We start from the raw sequence: 21,495 nt of genomic DNA, 5'->3' as shown, positions 1-21,495 counted from the left end.
TGTCCTCTGAACGCGAAAGAAGGTTCAGTCACAACAAAACGTGACACGTTATCAGTGTAGGACACCATACAGTTGGTCCTGAAAAACCATATAATGTAAAATCACGCTTTCAATAAACAAAAACCAACTGATGATGACACAGATGTACTGAAACATGTTTGGGTGAAAAGAAAAAAACATCGTGTTCGCAAAAATGTGGAACCTATATTCTATAATTTAACTGCAAACGTGGAAAGAAAGGACCAGAACTGCAGATCCAGTAGTTGAATAGTACAGCAGCATGCAAGTCCCCCGCGTCTACGCATGTCGGCCTGAAACTGCCGGTAGAGGTATGCAACCATTATAATTAATATAACTGTCGAGTTAGTAAAATCCTCATTCCTAGTTTTCTTTTTCTGTCGTCTATGTCAAAAGAGGACCAAAGAGTCTGCTAGTGATATTTAATTTACTGCAATAAGATTGGTAATAAATATAAAGGAAGGCTAAGCCTTCACTTTCTTCTGCGACAGGGAGTAGAAGCCTTGCTGTTTCGCGCTATCTTTCTTGTTCCATCTATCATCGTATAAGCATCAATACATTAGCCTCTCATCAACTAATAATATATTGAATTCACTGAACATTTATCTGATCTATTTATTTCAAAGTCAGGCTATGTCCTTTGATATTAATGCTACCTAATTATCAACTTCTCATTTACAGCTTATTTTGTGGAAGGAGACGCAAAAGTTCAGATGCGGGACTTGCCTGCCATTGACGTAATAAGAAGTGCTAATTTATCAGATCGTTTTCTTTTGCTGTACAACAATAAACCTGCAGTCTTACAGAAAACAAGTCCGACGTTTAATTAACCACATCCGGGGGTAACACAAGAGATACTTAATTTAATCGATGAAAGGAGAAAACTTGAAAATGCAATAAATGAAGCAGGCGAAAGGGAATACAGACGTCTAAAAAATTAAATCGACAAGAAGTGCAAAATGGCTAAGCAGCAATGGTTATGGGAAAAATGTAAGGACTATTACTATAGGTAAGTTAGAGGCTGCCTAGAGGAAAATTAAAGAGACCTTAGAAGAAAAGGGAGCCACCTGTATAAATATCAAGAGCTCAGACGGAAAACTAGTTCCAAACAGAAAAGAGAAAGCAGAAAGGTGGAAGGAGTATATAGGGAGTCTATACAAGGGAGATTTACTTGAGGGCAATGTTATGGAAATGGAAGAAGACGTAGATTAAGATGAGAAGGAAGATATAATACCGCGTGAAGAATTTGACAAAGAACTGAAAGACTTAAGTCAAAACAAGGCCCCAGGAGAAGACAACTTTCCATTAGAGCTACTGATAGCCTTGGGAGAGTCAGCCATGACAAAACTCTGCCATTTGGTGAGCAGGCGAAATACCCTCAGACTTCAAGAAGAGTATAATAATCTCAATTTGAAAGAAGACAGGTGTTGACAAGTGTGAAAATTACCGAACTATCAGTTTAATAAGTTAGGGCTGCAAAATACGAACAAGCATTCTTTACAGAAGAATGGAAGAACTGGTAGAAGTCGACCTCCGGGAAGATCAGTTTGGATTCCACAGAAATGTAGGAACACACGAAGCAATACTGACCCTACGACTTTTCATAGAAGACAAACTTACGTTTACAGCACTTTTAGACATAGAGAAATCGTTTAACAATGTTGACTAGAATACTCTCTTTCAAATACTGAAGGTGGCAGAGGTCAAATACAGGGAGCAGAAGACTATTTAACATTTGTACAGAAACCAGATTACAGTTACAAGAGTCGAGGGATACGACACGAGAGCTAGTGGTTGAGAAGGGAGTGTGACGTGATTGTAGACTATTCCCGATTAATTCAATCTGTATGTTGAGCAAGCAGTAAAGGAAACAAAAGAAAAATTTAGAGTAGGAATTAAAGTCCAGGGATAGCAAAGGACTTGGAAGAGTAGTTGAACGGAATGGACAGTGTCTTGAAAGGGGGATATAAGATGAATATCAACAAAATCAAAATGAGGATAATAGAGTGTAGTTTAATTAAATCATGTGATGCTGAGGGAATTAGATTAGGAAATGAGATACTTAAGATAGTAGATGAGTTTTGCTGAAGTTGGTCGAAGTAGGGAAGATATAAAATGCAGATTGGCAGTGGCAAGAAATGTGTTTCTGAAGAAGGGAAATTTGTTAACATCGAGTATAGGTTTAAGTGTCAGGAAGTGTTTTCTGAAAATATTTGTGCAGGGTGTAGCTATGTATGGAAGTGAAACATGGACGATAAACAGTTTAGACTAGAAGAAAATACAAGCATTTGAAATGTGATGTTGCAGAAGAATGCTGAAGATTATATGGACAGAGCACGTAACTAAGGAGGAGGTAGTGAATAGATTTGGGGAGAACAGAAATTTATGCAACAATCTGACTAGAAGAAGTGATAGGTTGGTAGGACACATTCTGAGGTATCTCAATATCACCAATTCAGTAATGGAGGGAAGCGTGGGGGCGGGGGGGGGGGGGGAGGTTAAAACCGTAGAGGGAAACCGAGCGATGAATACAGTAAGCAGATTCAGAAGGATGTAGGTCGCTGTAGTTAGCTGGAGATGACGAGGCTTGGACAAGATAGAGTAGCAAGGAGAGTTGCATCAAACCACTCTTAGGACTGAAGACCACAACAACACACGGCATAACGTGATTGATCGATCGCGTTTGCAATAATTTTCAAAATTTCGATAGTCCACGTCTTTGACTTAATGACTCTTTCCACTATGAGACTGACGTAAACTGCAATGATCAGTATCAGTGTTCTTTGCGAATAATACTGTTCGTGGAGCGAAACATTGCTTGAAAATCAAGCGGTTGGACCGTGAGGAGGGGAAAATAATTACAGTCTTATTTCCTTTTTCTTCTTTTCGTCTCCTCCCAAGAAGCGGTAATTCACAGACATCATTAGTATATGCTAGATTGTTTACTTCAATATAATATTTTCTTAGCTGTATTAATAATTCATATTTGCTATTATTTCATATTACAAGGATCTAAAATAAGTAAATGTTTTATACTGGAACGTACTTAAAAGGTTCCAGTTGTGTACTGGATCTGGCTTTGACGGCGATTTTTTCGTGGATAACCCAATTTAATCACGATCGTTAACAGGGAAGAACATGAGGGCCCAAGCTGCTTTTAAAGTACCCTATCTTATGCATTGCCTGTGTTATTTGATGCATAACTGATTGATCCGTTCTCTTAGCTACAGTGTTGGATCAAAAGATTCTGCAATGCTGTTACTGATTTTGTAGCGTATTGTATTGAACAGTAATCGGCAACTGTCTAACTGTAAATAAACTCGTAAATAAACAGATGTTATTCTACAGTGAACGAAAAAAGCTATCGACAAAGAATGACAATAGGAAAGACGTTAAACCGTATAACATTTACGATGGACGAAACAACTTTATGCCATAATTGGAGCTACACTGAGTGATAAAAAAAGTGAAGGACCTAGAAGGGGAGGGGGAAACGAAATGAAACTTCATGGGTTGAGAGTGTATGTGATGTTATTTCAGTGACTGCAAAATCGAGTGAAATTTCCAAAGAAATTGTCAGTATGAACCCACTTATGATTATGATGTTTCTCGCCATCTGTCTTGGGTGTACGCACTAATTCGGTTGGGAAAGGTCTCGTAAATCTGTTGTATCTTAGCTTGAGGCATGTTTGCCCACAGCTGTTGTAACTGGTCCTGGTTACAGATACTGGGGCCGAGTCTGGTCCCACAGACATTCTGTAGGGGATCTTGCTGGACACATCAGGCAGGCAGAGCATAGAGACACGTGCCTCGTGCGGACACGTGAAAGGGTACAGTACCGCCCGACATTGAAAATGGGTACAACATTCTTCGTTATTCTTGTCAGAACAACATATTTTTTGTAATAATAACTCAATTTCACTTAATACACCGAAGCCGGATACCAGTGTAGGAAAGAATCAGAATTTGTTTATTTAATTGATCACATGTGCACTCCCACAAAATAAATCCCTACATCCAATTTGGTGAGATCTGTGAAATGAATGAATGTATGGTCGTCTGTTAACCGCAGATAGTGAATGTGCAATATGATCATCTTTGAGACGGTCCTTTGGTCACCTTTGGTGGAACCAAAGAGATGAAATTTACCTGAGCTTTGAGCGCCTGAAATGTGGCTGACCAATACGGTAAAATGGTGCTCCCCCACCTCGGCCGAAGTGCGAGATGACCTGAAGAACGGCCATGTTTCAGCACGCTGGCGTTGGATCTTGTGTTGGTAAGACCTGTCTTAGGTGTGCTCCGTAAAGACAAAAGAGTGGAGAAAATGGTATGCATGTGAAATACTTAAGAGTAGTTTGGAATAATTATATCTCTATTTCTGGAACTTTTGGGGGGAGAATTAAATGACAGGCAGGTAATATTAAGGGGATCGTAGTAATCTTCGGAAGTGACCGACGGTCACAGTGAAACCACGTGTAGTACTAAGTTGGAATACTTGCGAGTGCTAGTACTAGGTTGAAATACTTCCGAGTGCTAAAGTTAAGCAGAATTACTGGCGTGTGTACTGTAAGTTGGAAATATTTAAGAAATGGCGTGTGCAGGACTTGAAATTAAAGACGAGTACTTCCACGTGGTGAGTACTGTGTGAGTCTCAATCTGTGTATGAGACAAAGGATAAAGAGAAGTACTCGTCCATGGTATCAGTTGAGGACTCGCGTGTGTGACAAATATGTTCTTAATATTACTTTGCGTGTTATGTTTCCGTGTGACCCTGAATTCAAACTCTAATACTCTGAGAGAGAAGCAAGGTGAGTCAGCCGTCTATCCAGCAGCGCCACTTGACTTGCATTACACAGGAAGACGTGCATATATCCTCCAGAGTTCGTAGTAGGAAGAAAAGTTACGAAATGGGGCAGTGTCGTGTGAAACTGGGATGAATACTAATTGAAGTGGGAAAGCTGAAAGTGAAGTGATTCTAACGTTCTGACTATTCTTTGTGATGTATGTTGCCAGTGTGATGTATTTCATGTAATTTAAGTATGTGTGGTTTGCATGGTAGAGTAGTAAGATAGGTTCAGAGGCACTGGGTTATGCATGTTCCTTTTTGTACCGCTCGGTCTGGAGTAAGTTACGAAATGGGGCAGTGTCGTGTGAAACTGGGATGAATACTAATTGAAGTGGGAAAGCTGAAAGTGAAGTGATTCTAACGTTCTGACTATTCTTTGTGATGTATGTTGCCAGTGTGATGTATTTCATGTAATTTAAGTATGTGTGGTTTGCATGGGAGAGTAGCAAGATAGGTTCAGAGGCACTGGGTTATGCATGTTCCTTTTTGTACCGCTCGGTCTGGAGTAAATTTTCGTGATGATGGGTGTGAGAGTCTAAGTGTGAGATATAGCAAAAGATCCACCATCTTACCCAGAAAGTGCACTGTAGCGTTGGATAATTACGAGACCATAAGATAGAGAATCACCAATGTAAAGCCATGCCCACAGGGCGGAGTTTCTCGTGTGTAATTGTTGTATAAAATGTAATGGTGTGTTTAGGTTATCTTCGAACCATAATATAATTTATCGGAATAAAAAAGATAGTGAAAAGAAAAAGATTGGTGGCCTTGTTCTTCAAATAGTGTGTAGTCATGATACCTAGAATTTATAATGTGTGCGCCATTCATATTCAGTGCGATGACCACGTGTTGGTCAAAGCCGCTGGGTAAGAAAGAAAATGCGGTATTGCCAGAGCGTAGTAAACAATCAGAGTTGTGTAAATTACTAATAGTCAGATGTGCGTTATCCGTTTCCGTTGCGTAATATTCAAACAGGAGAATAATTTGTAGCTTAATTGTGGGTACTAGAGCTCGTAATCAGTCATTGATGTTACACGAGAAATAACAACAAATCCACTCGCTTGGCAGACCACTCATCTTGCAGGCCTGACTGCTTGATGCCACAGTATGAGCTAGGCATGTGTGTGTCTCTCACACGTCCCGTTGACGAATAGCACCACGATACTGTCGCTTGAGAGGCAGCAAAAGGTTAACAGAGACTAGCATCATGCCCTTGAACAATACGTAATTATTATTATTGTTATTATTATGCGATGAAAATTTTATGGGAATATTTGAAAAAGGATAAGCGCCCTCTCCCGCTTCGAATCACGTTCAGGTTTCGTCGAATGGTTTTCAACAGGCCCTAGTGGTTGCATCCTGTAGACCAGGGCGAAAATTGCTGGCGCACTGCACCTTAAAGGGGTTCGATCATGTTCATAGGTGTTTCTTGTCCACGATGTCCTCTGAGAAAGGTTTAATCCCCGAGCGGTATCAGCATTGTCAAAGGATGTCAAGAACATCGCACTGTAGCTCGTCCGTATTTGAGCTGTAGTTTTCGACTACGAAATCTGTGGGAAGAAACCCCCTCCCACCCCCACACTCCTCCCCTCCCCAAGGAAAAAGATTGTTTCATAGGCGAGCCTTATGACACTTCCTAAGGCCTTTTCTTGTCGATTCTGACAGGCGGTGTGCCTGAAATGCTTTTCTTTTGGCGATAAAGGCAGACTACATCTCCGTGTATTACCATGCCGTCAACTGAAATACACTCCTGGAAATTGAAATAAGAACACCGTGAATTCATTGTCCCAGGAAGGGGAAACTTTATTGACACATTCCTGGGGTCAGATACATCACATGATCACACTGACAGAACCACAGGCACATAGACACAGGCAACAGAGCATGCACAATGTCGGCACTAGTACAGTGTATATCCACCTTTCGCAGCAATGCAGGCTGCTATTCTCCCATGGAGACGATCGTAGAGATGCTGGATGTAGTCCTGTGGAACGGCTTGCCATGCCATTTCCACCTGGCGCCTCAGTTGGACCAGCGTTCGCGCTGGACGTGCAGACCGCGTGAGACGACGCTTCATCCAGTCCCAAACATGCTCAATGGGGGACAGATCCGGAGGTCTTGCTGGCCAGGGTAGTTGACTTACACCTTCTAGAGCACGTTGGGTGGCACGGGATACATGCGGACGTGCATTGTCCTGTTGGAACAGCAAGTTCCCTTGCCGGTCTAGGAATGGTAGAACGATGGGTTCGATGACGGTCTGGATGTACCGTGCACTATTCAGTGTCCCCTCGACGATCACCAGTGGTGTACGGCCAGTGTAGGAGATCGCTCCCCACACCATGATGCCGGGTGTTGGCCCTGTGTGCCTCGGTCGTATGCAGTCCTGATTGTGGCGCTCACCTGCACGGCGCCAAACACGCATACGACCATCATTGGCACCAAGGCAGAAGCGACTCTCATCGCTGAAGACGACACGTCTCCATTCGTCCCTCCATTCACGCCTGTCGCGACACCACTGGAGGCGGGCTGCACGATGTTGGGGCGTGAGCGGAAGACGGCCTAACGGTGTGCGGGACCGTAGCCCAGCTTCATGGAAACGGTTGCGAATGGTCCTCGCCGATACCCCAGGAGCAACAGTGTCCCTAATTTGCTGGGAAGTGGCGGTGCGGTCCCCTACGGCACTGCGTAGGATCCTACGGTCGTGGCGTGCATCCGTGCGTCGCTGCGGTCCGGTCCCAGGTCGACGGGCACGTGCACCTTCCGCCGATCTCTGGCGACAACATCGATGTACTGTGGAGACCTCACGCCCCACGTGTTGAGCAATTCGGCGGTACGTCCACCCGGCCTCCCGCATGCCCACTATACGCCCTCGCTCAAAGTCCGTCAACTGCACATACGGTTCACGTCCACGCTGTCGCGGCATGCTACCGGTGTTAAAGACTGCGATGGAGCTCCGTATGCCACGGCAAACTGGCTGACACTGACGGCGGCGGTGCACAAATGCTGCGCAGCTAGCGCCATTCGACGGCCAACACCGCGGTTCCTGGTGTGTCCGCTGTGCCGTGCGTGTGATCATTGCTTGTACAGCCCTCTTGCAGTGTCCGGAGCAAGTATGGTGGGTCTGACACACTGGTGTCAATGTGTTCTTTTTTCCATTTCCAGGAGTGTATATTAAAAAAGCTGCCAATAGAATAGGGAACTCATTTCGATGGTGGGTCAACACCGTCCGTTACATGGGTATGTTCTACTCGTGAGCGATGAAAAACACGGTCTCAATAAACCCCAAGGCAACCGGTAGATTTCAGACCTGGGCATCACTGTTGTGATGTTCGTCGCAGAGGCGTCAAAGGAAGGGGTGAAATGTGGATAAGACTGGGTGTGACGAGCATACCGTTATGTGAAACGTCCACAGTGGCGTTTAGCAGAAATGGAGGTAAACCTGATCTCAAATGTGACAGCATTAACCCACCTTGCACCTCACATGAACTTCTGACCTCTGACCTTTTCTTCGCATGTATCGACAACTTGCGGTTTGAAGAGTCGCCGAGCCGGATGGTGACGTCGCAGGGCAGCACCTTAGAGGAGAGAGCCAAATATCAAACTTTTGGGTCGCAATGGAAGCCAATTACGGGTTTTCGAAAAAGTAGTCAATTCAAACTGTGCTAGTGGAAGACATTTTGGTTACAAGAATTTGAACACGAACGGAAGCAGAGACGGCGGCGTTTAGTTTCTGATCACCACGATGTGTGGAAATATCTTGAGCCACATCCCAAACTTTAGCGAACGACCGAGGAAGTAGCACATCGGAAAAGTCACTGGGCTATTCAGCAATTACTTCAGCGGGTACGTTTCGGAACTCTCTGGTGCAGGCACCCCACGTGGCTACATAAAAAAAAATATGTTACTGGGATTGTGTTTCCATCGCTCACTAGTAGAACACAGCCAAATAGCGGACAGTGTTGACCGTAAATCGAAGTGAGTTCCCTTTCTATTGGCAGCTTTTTCACATATTTCAATTGACGGTAGGGTAATAGTAAGCTAGTCTGCCTTTATCGCCGTTAAATACTCTGTGATGCAACTGTAGGGGCAAATTTTTTACGGTCACAGGCAGAACGTACTCACCATCAAAAAATAACAATGGAAGCACACCGATCAAGGAGAGATCTATATGAGATCGAGAACTTTCATTTAAGTTCATAGCTTTCGCTGTATTTTTTACAGCAACACTTGAGAAAAATCCCTTGTAAAAGGCAACTGGAGCGTAAACGTTCTGATTTTTTTCCTGGTTAAAGAAAAGGTATCCTCAACCATAAGCTCGGTTCGAACACCCCAGCACTTTACTGGGACTGTGCCATCGAAGATATTGTTAGTTTCCTCAGGCCCTCATGAGTCGCCTATAATAACTGAGAGACGAATTTTAATGTGGTCTCGGGACCACAGTGCATTTTGCAATTTAGATATTGACAAATCCTTGTAATCCAAAGAATCGATAAGAGAAAAAAATTCTAGAACTGACTCAGCTCATAAAAGAAAATAACACGAACGTTCTTAAGAGTAATGCTGAATATAAAAGCTGAAAAGTAGTCCTATTTATGAAAGTCGGACGGTTCGTGCTATACTTTTCTACAAGGGCACTAGCTAGCAAATATCTGATGCTGGAGAATTATGAAAGGAAGCGGACACACAAATCAAGACCACCAATACGTTTCGTTTTCTTTCACCGACTGTGCGAATATTCTTTCGATTTCGCTGTGAGAGAATTATTGTGTTAGCGATGTGTGATAAATATGGAACAGAAAACCCCAACGGATCAGCATTATCATAAATTTCCATATACAAGGTGATGCATAAAATGGAACAACTGAAAATAGCCGTTATTTCCGCACGTATGGTGTTCAGTTGCCCTGGAGCCACACATATTTCAACGCGATACCCGACTATCGACCGCACCCAACCGTCGTTTTAATAGCATATGCTGCAGAAAAACATCTTAAGAAACGGGGAAAATATTTTGCCGAAGGATCCTCGAGAGAATGCGAACTCAATGTTACATTTGTTCCACGCTCCTAACAGGTACGCTAATGGTAACAGCAGATTTAAATGTATGTGAGGAAAGTTTTCTTTCATACTCAACGATGGGATTCCCACGAATTTGGAAGAAATGTTGTAGTAAGTATCCATGATGAATGTAGGTTATGTGCTAGTAGCGTAGCGAACAAAATAGTGTTATACAGTATTAAGAAATTTATGCAGTGATTTCTTTGTACTAAACAATCAAACCGTATTTACTTTTACTTAGGTGCTTTCGAAACCTCAACAGCCGAAAATGGAAATGCAAGATAAAAGGCTAGTGATTTTATGCACCGAAAAAATTGCGAGAGTAAAACTACTAGGGACTTAAAGACAAAAGTAGCGTGACAAGAATAATATTTGCGCGTCTAATTCCATATCGAACTAAACGATACAAGATTCAAACGATATTTGTTAATTTATGAGTTGAGCCTCAAAAGTAAGGTAATATTTGACAGTCTACAGTGACCAGCTTGGACGTGGCGTAGAAAAGTGCTTGAAGTCAAAGATTATTAAACCTTTGTTGCTTTCTCTATGTGTGACTTCTTTTTTCTTTTGATGTCATCAATCCGTTACTGGATTGATGCGGCCCTCCACGAATTCCTCCCTTGTGCCAATCTTTCCATCTCAGAGTAGCAATTGCCACTTACGTCCTCAGTTATTTGCTGGATGTATTCAATCTCTGTCTTCGTCTACGTTTCTATCCTCTAAGCTGCCTCATGACTTAAAACGTCTCCCGTTACTCTGCCCTTCTGCTTGTAAGTGTTTGCCATGTTATTCCTTTCCTCATCGATTCTGCGAAGAACCTTGGCATTTTTCATTATACCAGTCCACCCAATTTTTTAAATTCGTCTGTAGCACCACATCTTATACGATTTTTGTGTAAAAACGCGACGTGAACTGTTTTATAACCTAACATAACACGTATCAAAATAAAACTGTATCGTTCCAGATCCCATTGAAGATGCCGTAGAGTGAAATAAGGCGAAACGCGTCTGGGAGAAATAAATTACATTGCAGCAAGGAAAGCCGGTTTCTATTTACAAAACAAATATTTCTGTGCTTGCTGCGGAGGATGGCCACACAAACAAACTTGATAGCGGATATTATTACCCTTCTCTCCGTATACTTTACTCCTTTTCATTCCCAGTATTTCATACACCTTTCATTAATTTCTAACGCTTTTTCTAAGTCTCACATCCAATAAAAGTGTCTTGATTTTTCTTAAGTCTTCGTTTGCTATCAAGCGCAACGTTACAACTCTTTGTCTGTGCCTTTACCTTTCCGAAAGCAAAACTGATCGTTATCTATCAGCTTCTCGATTTTCTTTTTTCATTCACGTGTACATCATTAGACTTCATTAACTTGGATGTATGAGCTGCTAAGCTCAATTTGCTGTAGTTCTCGTACTTATCTGACCTTCCTATTTTCGGGACAGTGTTCGTGGTATTTTTCCAAAAGTTTGTTGATATGTCTCCAGTCCCATAGATTCTACACAGCAACTTGTATCGTCATTTAGTTGCCAATACTCCCAATGAATTCAGAAATTCCGATGGTATGCTATCCATCCAATCTAGCTTACGTGTCCAAAAGTATTCAACAGCTGTGTTTAACTCTGACTCTAATACTGGATCCCCTACGTCTTATATAATCACTTCCGTTTCCTGTTCTGTCAGTTCTCATACACGTCCTTTAGTTCGTAGGAGCCTTCAGTATACTCATTCCACCTATCTGCTTTCTCCTCTGCTTTCAACAGGAAAATATCTGTTGCTTTCTTAATGTCGACGCCTTTGCTTTTAATATCCTCGATGTTTGTCCTGACTTTTCCTTATGTCCAGTCAATCCTTTCGACGACCATTGCTTCTCTTGATACCTTTGCATTTTTTCTGCAACCATTTCGCTTTTGCATATTTACATTTCATATTTATTTCATTATGAAGTGACTTATATTGGCGTATTCACGTTTTTCCTTGGACATTTGTGGGGGTGCTACTTTGGTCACCCATAGTTTCTTTACGGTTAACTATCTGTTACTCACGTTTTTCTGTTCCAATTCAGTGATTACTTTGAGAGATATCCATTTAAACTGAACCGCTGCTGTGGTATTCATTATCGCAGTACGTAGAGCCTTGCAGAACTTCCAACGCATTTCATAAAGTATCCTACTTTTTTCCACATTGATTCATCCGGATGATTCTCGTAAACTTCAGTCTACTCTTTATCATTACAAATTGCGCCGCTAGTCTATAGGTCCTAAGTACATCCAACAATCAAGTATCTTATTTCGGAATCTCTGACAGACTACATAATCAAGCTGGAATATTCCTGACATGTGGAATACTCGGGTCTACTGCCGGCAGTAGACCCGATTATTCCACATGTCAAGATCTCGCCGAAAAAGCCTGAAGAGTTACATTGGAATATTCCTGTGTGTATACGCCTCCTCGTCGTTTTGATTTTTGATATGTGTATTCGATATCATTAACTGAAATTTATTCCGGAAGTCGGTAAGTCGTACTCCTCTCTCACTACTACTATCCAACCCCAAACTCTGTCTTCAATTCTTCCTTCGGCTACCGCGTTCCGGTACCCAATGAGTATCAGTTTATCATCTCCCTTTGCATACTGAAATCTGCTTACAGTAGCCTAATATCATCTTTCTACCCCTTCATCTTTTGCTTCTGACTTCGTTGTGTAAACCTTAACTATTGTTGTTAACGTTGTTTTGCTGTCGATTATGGTGAGAACAATCCAAGTACTGCTGACAGTTACCCACTTCTGACCTACCTTCATGTTCATAATGAATCAGATTCCACTTAATCCATTTTCTGCTGCTTTTGATATGTAAGTAGGCTGTTTAGGTTTTTTTAATTGCAACGCCACGTAGCGCTCTGTATGAAAATCACTAGGTTTTTTTTAATGGTAACGCCACGTAGCGCTCTGTATGAAAATCACTGGCTGTGCTGTGTGCAGTCTGTGGCTGTGTGGCATTGTTGGAATTTGCCATTGTAGTGTCGGGCAGTTGGCTGTTAACAGCGCGTAGCGTTGCGCAGTTGGAGGCGAGCCGTCAGCAGTGGTGGATGTGGGGAAGTGTGATGGCGGATTTTTGAGAATGGATAATCTGGGGGTGTGTCCATCAGAAACAGTACATTTGTACGAATGGATGTCATGAACTGCTAAATATGTTATGACTATTAAGGTAAATACATTGTTTGTTCTCTATTAAAATCTTTCGTTTGCTAACTATGCCTATCAGTAGTTAGTGCCTTTCGTAGTTTGAATCTTTTATTTAGCTGGCAGTAGTGGCGCTCGCTGTATTGCAATAGTTCGAGTAACAAAGATTTTTGTAAGGTAAGTGATTTGTGAAACATATAGGTTAATGTTAGTCAGGGCCATTCTTTTGTAGGGATTTTTGAAAGTCAGATTGCGTTGCGCCAAAAAATATTGTGTGTCAGTTTAAGCACAGTCTTGTATAATTTTTCTAAGGGGACGTTTCATATGTCGACCCTTAGCCGAGGATGCCTCACTGGAATCTTCTGATTTTTTCTTGTAGTTTGTGTAATTAGTGTAGCTTTTGTTTATTGCTATCGCGTAATTGTAGAGAGACTCTCCTTTGTAGTTGCAGTCTTTCATTGTTGTACAGTAAAACAGTTGTGGCATGCATGTAGATTTGCACCAAGTATTTCACAGCTGCGCTCTGCAATTAATGAGATATTATTTTCAGTGCTATGTTAATGTGTTCTCTTATTTTTGCTCTTCAAATTGTGCTTTTCTGTGTTATCGTGTGAAATATTGTGACAATAATGGCGTGTGAAAAACGTAATACTAGGCTCCAAAGTAAACCGAGAAATGACAGTGAAGACGAAAGCAGTGTGTTAGCGCCGCCGAGTAATGAATTAACTAATGTTCAAAGTAGTAATTTGGTAATTGTGCATAGGGAAATGGAGCGGACCGCAAATAATGGGGTAGACAGTGAAACAAATAGTGAACAGGGAAGCATTATCGATCGATCGGTCGGCAACAGCTCGCCTCAGGAATCCGAAATGACAGGGCACAATCTTGCAAAATACTGCAGTAAAACAAACCCTGTCCTTTTCTTGCGTTGTCCCACTATATGTTTGTGTACCCTTGTATATTTGTGTTTTTCCTGTCTTTATGTGTTTAGCTGATACGAGTTATGTTGTAGAATTTTTCTAATAATATGCTACTTTCTTTGTAAAGATGTTTATAGACATTATTATTTCTGTTTTGTTTCAATGCTCATGTGTGAAATTAATGTTTCGAAAACTATTCTCATTATTTTATATATTTACTTATGTAATAATTCCTGTAACACTGATGTATGTGTTTATTTCTATTCTTTTGTAAAGCCTGCCCTGTTACTACAAATGTTATCTGTACTGTTATGTTCTTTAATGATGTATTTTGTACCTTTGTAATTGTATTCTTATGTTGTAAATTTATAATTGTATAGACACCAGTTCTTCAAATTAAGTATCATTTCACTGCACACGTTTCTGTTGGTCGTAGTACATGCACAATATGTGAAACAAAAAGAGGACTGTTTGTGCTTGCACGTGTTTTAATAATTCAGTAAGGGACTGGTTAACAGCATTGCTGGTTCTAAGGTCAACTCCAAAAACTTTGTGAGTGCACAAGTGATGGTTTATGGACTTGCTATTTTCTCCGCAAGACTCTTCGATGGTGATTGTGCACCTGCACAGTCGCAACAGATGGCTGATGGCCGTCTCTACAAGGACTACAGCGGGTCTGCACCTTTGATGACCCACCAATACCATTATTTCTACAAGGACTGCAGTGGGTCTGCACTTCTGGTGGCCCACCAATACCATACTCTCTACCAGGACTACAGTGGGTGTGCTCTGTGATGACCTACCTACCAATATTCTTCAAAACTTCGACTGACTCTGCTGTGGGTTTGCTCTGTTGTGGCTCATTACCTGTCTGCATGTCAAGAGTCAGCACTGTCTTTCCATTGGAAGGACAAACTACTTCTTCAAGACTGCATGGAAATCCACTACTTCCGTGTGCATTCTCTTTTGCTGCTCAGACTTTGACGAAAACACTGCAATTTTACTGTGATGAACAATCAGGACTGTCTTTATGGACTGTGAGAAAATTTTTACTTTTGACCAACATTGTATCGATAAGTGTGTGCATTTGATTTCTATGTTATTGTAACTATGAAAATTTTTTTTCAAATCTGTATTGGCCACTGCCCAAAACAATTTGTAAAATTTTTTGTGGGGAGCATGGGGGCTATGTAAGTAGGCTGTTTAGGTTTTTTTAATGGTAACGCCACGTAGCGCTCTGTATGAAAATCACTGGCTGTGCTGTGTGCAGTCTGTGGCTGGGTGGCATTGTTGGAATTTGCCATTGTAGTGTTGGGCAGTTGGCTGTTAACAGCGCGTAGCGTTGTGCAGTTGGAGGCGAGCCGCCAGCAGTGGTGGATGTGGGGAAGTGAGATGGTGGATTTTTGAGAATGGATAATCTGGAAGTGTGTCCATCAGAAACAGTACATTTCTACGAATGGATGTCATGAACTGCTATATATATTATGACTATTAAGGTAAATACATTGTTCTCTATTAAAATCTTTCATTTGTTAACTATGCATATCAGTAGTTACTGCCTTCTGTAGTTTGAATCTTTTATTTAGCTGGCAATAGTGGCGCACACTGTGTTGCAGTAGTTCGAGTAACGAAGATTTTTGTGAGGTAGGTGATTTGTGAAACGTATAGGTTAATGTTAGTCAGGGCCATTCTTTTGTAGGGATTTTTGAAAGTCAGATTGCGTTGTGCCAAAAAATATTGTGTGTCAGTTTAAGCACAGTCTTGTATAATTTTTCTAAGGGGACGTTTCAGATATTACACTATATTTGTCTCACCAGAAATCTTTATCTTCGTTTCACTGCACTGACCCCCACTACATCTAGACTGAGCCTTTTCATTTCCCTTTTCAGATTTTCTAACTTCCCTACCGCATTAAAACTTCTCACAATTCACATTTCGGCTCATAGAATTAGGTTATTCAAACATTTTGTCATGATTACCTCTCCACTATCTATCCTCTCTTGGGGATTCGAAAGTGGGACCAATTTTCAATCTTTTTCCAGTGGGGAAATCATAATGAAATTGTTTTCTTCTCAGATATAGTATAATAGAGAATTAATATGGCTGAAAAAAAGAAGAGCTCTACCGAGTTTGAATATTTGATTTCTCTGTGCAAAATGTCATAATGCTGCTTTAGATCACCCTGAAATGTGTAACATGTCTTAGGACTGATTGAAAATTGAAAAAATGGTGTCCGCATTTAGAGGTGGCCTTGCTTATGAGCAAGAGGAGAAGACTTTGTGATGTATGTGAATTAACAAGTGCTGGAAAATCACCAGTTCAGTAATCTGAGACGTTTCTGTGAAATTTGCAAATATATTCCGTCATATTTGGAAGAAACCTTTTACCGGGAAGCTAAATAATATCGAAGTGTATAGAAGACGGATACCATAAAGTTTTACAGGTCCTAGAAAAACGCAAATAACGACGTCTCCGAGTTAAAACTACAAAAATGGAGAGGACATTGCTTCTAACATAGTGCCGTGTGAAACAGAGGCTTGTTGTACTAACGTCAACGATAAATTCATTCTGTGGCATCATACGAATTGTCCAATCCGAGAAAGTTTAAGCAAACACGATTTGCATGGAGCATCGTAGTTGCTATCTTCTGATAGCGTATGCTTCAGACATCAGACATACACAACTGCTGATCCTCCAACGCCATATTCTCCTTATTTCAGGTTTTATTTTATTGTTAGATGCACTTGTTGTGGTTATTGCATCTACATCTACATCTGTATGATTAGTCTACAATTCACATTTAAGTGCCTGGCGGAGGGTCCACCGAACCAACTTCAAGCTATGTTTCTCCCGTTCCCCTCTCGAACAGCCAGTGGGATAAACGAACGCGTCTTTCTGTGAGAGCTCTGATTTCTCTTTTTTTATTATGGTGATCATTCGTCCCTACGTAGATGGGCGTCAACAAAGTATTTTCACGCTCTGATGAGAAAGTTGTGATTGAAATTTCATGAGAAGAGTCTGTCGCAACGAAAAACGACTTTGTTTTAATGATTGCCACCTCAATTTACGTATGATATCCGTGAACCCAAGGAAAGAATTTCATTCCGGCACACATGGCATACAGAGTGTAAGGTGGACACCAACACAGAATCCCCGATATCCATAGCAGAAGAATCCAATATTACGTACGCTGAGCAACAAGTGACCCTGAATCTGTGTTGCTGACAATAATGTAATTACAGAAACCAAGTACCAACTTTTTCAAATATGTGTGGATAAAAATATCTGCGTCAAGCTCGCCAATTTGCTTTTTATCAATAAGAGAAATCTACAATCATGAAGTAGGACTTTTGCCCATACGGGTTTCTGATCAACAGCTAGAGTAACTCTCGATCGACAATGTTAAAGAGCAAGACAATCTTCTCAGTTACCGTTTACTTAGAACACAACACAAACGAAATCGTAACTGCAAAAAGAAAAAAAAAAAAAAACACAATCATTATTCTACGTTGCTTAGATGGGGACATCGACCACGTGAGATAAATTATTCGCTGCGGTTGCATTGCTCTTAGCTCTCTCAGCAGCAAGAAGCGAAGAGATCTATTATGAGGTTTATAATTTGAAACAGCAAATAGCCGCAAGTGTGGTGTCAAAGAATTTCTTTAATCCAAACCATTACCGATTTCTGGTTTATTTACAAATCCGTCTTCTAATTTACACAGATATTGCTTTCCTGATAGAGCCTCGTACTGCAGGCGTTACTAGTTCCTCGCACAAATATAAACTAAAGGTTTATCATCAAAATCTTGGTAAAGTTGCCAGACATTGTTTTCCTCTTTTTGTTTTTCACAGACACGCTCATTAAATGGTCTTAAAGCTAATAGAACTGAGTCATGGCATAAACTTCCGTAGGTTATGTTTCTTTACGACGAATTTATTGTGTATATGGATTATAGATTTCAAAATTTCCACATTTTGCAATGTGCACTATGTGAGTGTTGCTAAATTCTCAGAGAACTGGTAGAACATACACCACCCTATGTTCTACGGCAGCACATACGCTCAACATTTAAAAAACGTGACCCAGTTTCATGAAAGTAACAAAACCATTGGTTTTAGAAACATTAAATTAGTAAAGATGTTAAATTACAGATGCTGTATAGAGTACAAGGGTGTAGTAAATAACGTCTTTGCTAGGGCGATGAAATCAATTTACAGGTCGTAATGAAGAAGTAAAATATGTAGAATAAATTCTAATACGGCGTTATATTGAATGGATAACCCTTTTAAGATATGCGTGTTAATTTTTGTAGGAATTTATCTTATTTTGGAAGTCTGAAGTCGCGCTCGTAAGATTTAAATTGCATAGACATGCAAGCGCATCCTCGACAGAGATGCTGCGCCGCAGAAAGATGACTCAGAGATAATATTTGCTGTGAGAAGACGCGCCCCAGATTCATTTGCTGTTCTTGAGAAGAGGAGAGAAGACGGTTAGTTGAGCTTTGATGTTTGATGCGAACAATCGAGTTTTCGTTTAACAACAGTAAGGAACAAATAATGGACATTATATAATGCATCTGTAGAAGAGTTATTCCGGAGAGGAAAATAACTGATTCCATTATATTGGAACGATTATATTGGTGAAGAATGGATTACAGGTAATGATTAAGTTTGTTTTATTTGCGGTAGCAGTTTGATAATGCAACATTCATGGTTCGCCAGATCAAAAATATTTTTGCTTTTGATTTTTTGTTAGGATTTATCGATCGTTGAGAGAGAAACGGACTTAAAAATTAGATTTTGGTATTTTGTTTAAGGAGAGAGTATACATGTGAAGTTCAGTTTCTGTAGTTCTTGGATTACGCGATTACGGAGAATGCTTAACTATTTTTGAAATTTCACTAAATGTTATTAAGTCAAAGGAAATGAAATTGGAATTGAGTTCATTTAAAAGCAGAGTCATCGTCCACATCCCAAGAGTCAATTAATTTTCGGTTTATTTAAAAAGCATTATCAAAAATTATGAACCAAGAATGATAAAAATGTTTTTAGAGTTCGCATTGCTCTTCTGAGTATGTCTGTTGTTAGATTTTGCAGATCGGTTAACGAGACGCGCTGTAGCTACGAGAGCAGTTCGCAACCAGGAAAGTCAAACGGTGTAGAGAACAGATCCTTCCTTTAATTAAATTTCAAAGGGACCAGCTTCACATTCCCAATAATCAGTTTTTTATAAAAGTTTGTAGTCAGGGTTTACTATTACAATAAGTTTCAGACAGGGCATGATTTTCTTAAGATTCTCGTACTTACCGGTACATATCTTCGCATTGTCCCATTATAATTTTCGTCAGCAACAGCTAGCATTAAGCTACCTACAGATACGGATTCACTTTCAGATCAACTTTCACTCACAAAAACAAATCGAAACCGATAACATTCACTTGGCGACATTTGTTCTAGGCCTGGGCGTCAAGTAATTATCTGATATTTTTTTCAAATTGTCAGATTAAGTGCACTGCTCTCGATTGCTTTTTACTTGCAGTTCTGTTTTGCTCCTGAGCTATTTACTGATATTTTGTGTTTTTTTAAAGCTCATTTGGATAATTTCTGAACATTTATTTATTTGCTTATTTATTTTTGAATATGTTCCTTCCCTATTATAATTACCATACCGCGAAAAACATTGAATAACAAGTAGCGTGACAGTCATTCTCAGACAGTTAACATGCAAAATTCATGTGACTACAATAAATTAACTTCTCACTAGTCATTTATTAATGCTACGAGGACCAATTCAGACACAAAAATGCTTGAGGTAGATACTCCCCTCTCAGACAGTCAGGTTATGAGGAATATGAACATTACACGGATTTCAGATGGCATCATTTTTGCAAACTGAAATATTGTTGTTGATGATAAGACGCGAGACTCGAGATTGAAAGTCTCAGATTGCGCGCAGTCAGATAGTATTGCCACACAGACAACGAAGCAGTGAATGCAAACACCGACGAACAATCGCTTCATCACACAACTGTTCACACGAATTCTTTGCAAAAAACAAGATCTTGCACTCATGCTTCAGCACTTATTATGAGAAAACAACAAAGTAATTGAAACAAAATTACAGAAAAGTAATAAAACATCAGCTAATCAGACATCACGTCACCTTTAAACAAAGTTACAGGAAAACAGCAAGGTAACAAAGACAAAAGTACAAAAATTAACAAAACACTAGTAAATCAGTTACCTTGAAAATAATTACAAGAACACAACAAGATACTTGAAACTGAATAAAAAAAGTAATGATTCAATCGTAAAGAATGTAACGACAAGAATGAGAACCGAATTAAGCAAATTCTCTTCTAGAATAGAAGAAATTGCAAAAGCACAGACCCAATTGCGACTACAGTTTTCTCAGAAAGTGGCTGAGGTTGACGCAAAATATAAAGAAATTACACGTACGTACCGAAATGAGAAAGCTTGAGGTATTGAAAAAAAAGTAACAAAGTAATTCCTAGCTACGCGATCTCTAAATAGCAGCGCAAATCGCAAAAGCGCTAGCAGCAGACTCAGAATTTGGAAACAGAAACACATGATACTAACATTAGTGCAAAAGAACAATTTGTGACAGTGAAAGCACAGAGAGATGAATTTTCAAACACAGTTGAGCAAATCGAAGTAAACACAGACGATTACTCGGCAGACACCCAACAAATGCTGTTTAAAGAAACCGAAGAACTTCAGTCTTTAGAGCGTTTTAAGGAGGGACGAATAACAGTAAACAAACAGCACAAACAAGGAATCAGTAGGTTATGCGTACATTCATCTAGCTGACATTGAAAAGCATTTGAGACAAGAACAACAGACACATGACTGTAGTGCGAGCTACCACGGACGAGAAAAAGATTTAATGAAATAAAACAACATTTTGGCCGACCTTGACGTAAAAGAGTCTTTGAAAATGGTCGCGCAAAATCCATACTTGTCAGACCGACAAACTCTGACGTAACAAGACACGATGGATTTGCCTACAAGCATTTTTTATCAGTATGAAAATTCAAATTTTTTCACAACGGCATTAATGATTTACATCCTTTAGACTGCATCCAACAGTTTAGCTTCTCTTTACCACCAGCTTGACTAGTGATACACAAATTAGAATTTATTAGCAGTTTTTTAGAAGGTAAACCAATTATGCTGATGCGAGCCATAGCACGACACTGCTTTCCTTTACAGTAATTTTAAAATGCATTAATTGCAGCATACTGGTCAGACTATGGAGCGTGGAGTTAAAGAAAAGTCATCAGATTGCCAAATTTTGAAAATTCACAGTTTTCAACGTTAACGCAGTTCTTCGAGCACATGGTACAAAAGAACCATCATCTAATGGAACCTTTCAGCCAATCTACTATAATACAACTTTGTACATTTAAACTTGCAAGATCTTTACGTGTTTCTTTGCTGACAGGA

The sequence above is a fragment of the Schistocerca piceifrons genome, chromosome 1 (assembly GCF_021461385.2).
Source record: "Schistocerca piceifrons isolate TAMUIC-IGC-003096 chromosome 1, iqSchPice1.1, whole genome shotgun sequence".
Classification (NCBI taxonomy): domain Eukaryota; kingdom Metazoa; phylum Arthropoda; class Insecta; order Orthoptera; family Acrididae; genus Schistocerca; species Schistocerca piceifrons.
Note: the sequence above shows the minus strand (reverse complement) of the source record.